Source organism: Jaculus jaculus, chromosome 7 (genome assembly GCF_020740685.1).
Source record: "Jaculus jaculus isolate mJacJac1 chromosome 7, mJacJac1.mat.Y.cur, whole genome shotgun sequence".
NCBI classification, from domain to species: Eukaryota; Metazoa; Chordata; class Mammalia; order Rodentia; family Dipodidae; genus Jaculus; species Jaculus jaculus.
The window spans coordinates 102,396,541-102,399,915 of record NC_059108.1 but is presented as its reverse complement, the minus strand read 5'-3'; the positions used below and the strand labels follow the sequence as shown (position 1 = coordinate 102,399,915).

At 40.6% G+C, this 3,375-nt stretch overlaps 1 pseudogene; it reads left to right on the top strand.

The window, feature by feature from the left end:
• The first annotated feature begins 1,519 nt into the window (after nt 1–1,519).
• Nucleotides 1,520–2,851, top strand: LOC101612504 (annotated as a pseudogene).
• Nucleotides 2,852–3,375: the final 524 nt, after the last annotated feature.

Genomic DNA, 3,375 nt, shown 5'->3' with positions numbered 1-3,375 from the left:
ACTTACTAGTTTATAAATCACTGAGTGTGGAAAAGCCAAGTTCAGACTTGAAGACAAAGTGGTTGCTAATGATGATCTGAGTATGGCATGACTCCTGACCAGCCCAACCTGCTTAATACTACACAGATATTATGAAAGTGGAAGGACGTGTTTCCTACATGTTAGGATAGGTGGGATATCTATTTGATAACAGTTTATGCTGCATTTATACAGGTTCAATGGATGTAGACAAAAGTCTTCATACACTGAGTCTCAGGGTCAATCCAATCTAGAGGTTTTTTTACTTTGGAGAAAGAAAAAAAAAAAAAAAAGGTTTACTGGAACACAGCCATATCCATGATTTGCAAAGAACTTTCTGCTTCTTTTCTACTGCAGGTGTAGACTTGGTCATATTTAACAGAAGCTAACCTGCTAATCTTTTGAGTGTAGCCATATCTTTGCCAATGTAAGAGTATATGACCTAGAAACTCTATATCTAAACGGATACCTTCTATGATTATATGAATTCACTTTCAGTAATTTTTTAATGGTATATTTTCCTCATTTACTTACCTATCACTTTAGAAAACTCTGCCATCTGGCCACGATATAATGTCAATTTAAGTCTCACTCTGTTACATCTAATGATACTCACTTTATCTTTTCAAATTACTGTCACCCATCCAATGTAACTATGGAGATTCAAGAAAGGAAATTCCCTGTATAAGCATATTAAAAGCACTAAATACTAGCCATCATTACTACTTGGGGATAATTGCTTCTCTACATGAAGAGATGCTGGGTATTGAATTGTCTGATTACAGGGCAGATAATCTAATGATATTTCATGTGAGACTCTTATAAAGATAATTATTTCAATTCTTAAAGTTTTTGGCATTTTATTCAATCATTGGTAAGCTTTATTTACTATTAAATTTCACTGGAAATGTATTTTCTTTATTTTTAATAAATAACATTTAAAACTCTATATGTTTGTATGATCAAGTTATATTCCTTCAGGCTATAGGTCTGAGGTAATTAAGCTATTTCTAAAAGCTTCTATAAAATAACATGTGAAAGAAAGCATTTCGTGGATTACAAGATTAAAGAGAATTGATTATAATTGACTGTAATTGATGTAATTGGATATAAATCAGACTGCAATGAAAATAAATGTTGAATTTTTCTTTTACATGAAGAAGAGACTAAAACTTGGGTAATTTCAAATGGTTTGAGATTTGCTCTCTTAATTTGTGTTTTAACATAATAGTACTAAATTTTAAGTCATTGAAGATACACATTAAACAGTTTTTCATATGGTATGTTTTGACCAAAACATTTAAGCTTTTACTTCTTAAAATATAGTACCTTATATTTGTTTGAGATCTTGTAGCTTATGTATCTTTAACATACCTTCCTATTTTGTATATCCCTAATAGAAAATGTAGCAGACAGCTTCACATTGCTGCAATGAACTTCCAAACCAGGCAGTTATAAAAGAAGGAAATTCATTTAAGAAAGACAGGAAGCGGCAGGTCACATGGGGGAGTCTATCCCACTGGCCGCCCTGGTGCCCATGGAACAGGCGGTGCTGGAGACGTTCTTCTCTCACCTGGCTATCTTCTCGTAAGACAAAGCCAAGGATAATGTGGAGAAGGAACGGGAGGCCAACAAGAGTGCAGGGGGCAGCTGGCTGTCGCTGCTGGCTGCCCTGGCGCACCCGGCCATGGCCGAGAAGGTCTATCACAGCCTCACCTACCTGGGGCAGAAACTAGGGAGCCAGTCTTTCTTCAGCAGGAAGGATTCCATCCGGACCATTTATACTTCCCTGCATAACGAGCTGAAGAAGGTGGTGACTGGCCGAGGTGCCCCCGGTGGGACTACCCACATGGAAGAGCTCCTTTCTCACCTGTCGGAACAGCTCTGCTTCTTTGTGCAGGCTGGGATGGAGATTGCACACTTCTATGAAAAGATGTATACCCTCAGCACGCAGAAGTTCATAAATGCCAAAGAGCTAGTCGGCCTTTTGGACAACATCCTCAAAAAATATAGCTCCAGATTTCACCACCCAATCCTCAGTCCTGTGGAAAGTAGCTTCCAGCTGAAAGTTGATGTCCTGAGTCATCTCCTGAAGGCACAAGCCCAGATTGCAGAGTGGAAGTTCCTCCCATCTCTGGTTAACTTGCACAGTGCTCACACCAAGCTCCAGACCTGGGGTCAGATCTTTGAAAAGCAGCGGGAGACCAAGAAACATCTGTTCGGGGGCAGTCTCAGAAGGCCGTCCAACCCCCACACCTTTTCCTTTGGCTGATGAAACTCAAAACCATGCTGTTGGCGAAGTTTAGCTTTTACTTTCACGAGGCACTGAGCCAGCAAACAACTGCTTCAGAAATGAAAACATTTACTGCAAAAGCTAACCCTGACCTTTTTGGAAAGATCTCCAGTTTCATCAGGAAATGTGATGCTGCCAATGTGTCCTTAATATTTGACAACCGAGGCTCAGAGAGCTTCCAGGGTCACGGCTCCCACCACCCCCATTCCTACCGAGAAGCCCCTAAGGGCGTGGACCAGTACCCAGAGTGGTGTCTCTGCCCAGCGACAGGCCAGTCATGCACTGGCCCAATGTCATCATGATCATGACAGATCGCACGTCTGACCTGAACAGCTTGGAGAAAGTGGTCCACTTCTATGATGACAAGGTTCAGAGCACCTATTTCCTGACCAGCCCAGAACCCCACTTCACCATTGTCGTCATTTTTGAGTCTAAGAAATCTGAGAGAGACTCCCATTTTATTTCCTTCCTGAATGAGCTCTCACTTGCTCTCAAGAATCCCAAAGATTTGCCAGTCTGAAACCTGGATCCAAAGGTTAGTAGGTAATTTGTGTGAAGGATTTTCAAGACAGGAAACTTACTGTTCTGATGCTGGCTGTGGTATGTGACTGGAAGTTACATTCACTCACTGCTTTCAGAGCTGGACTGAAGACAGATCTTCCTTAATCATGTTGCACACTTTATAAGCAGTTAAGGCCAAGTGGATTAAGTCTCCGACGAGTAACCTTTTTTTTCTGATTTTCCTGTACTTCATGTTGATGGAATATTTATTATTTGCCTTCCACTTTTTTTTTTTTTTCAGATGTTTTCTGTTATTTCAAGCCTTGTGTTCTGATGCACTCTCGAATACCGGTTCTGCTTGTTCCTGGAGGAGGAACTGGGCACAAGGCACTAGGCGGGTGTGTTTTAGTCTCAGAATTACCATTGCTAATAGGAGCTTTACATTCTAATGGAATTCATATTTTTGAAGCCATAATTAAGACAGTGGTGAGGAATGTCTGCCAGTAAGTGAAGCTGAAGGTCTGAGATGAACATCAGAAAGTCCCCTAATAACTTGAGTAGCC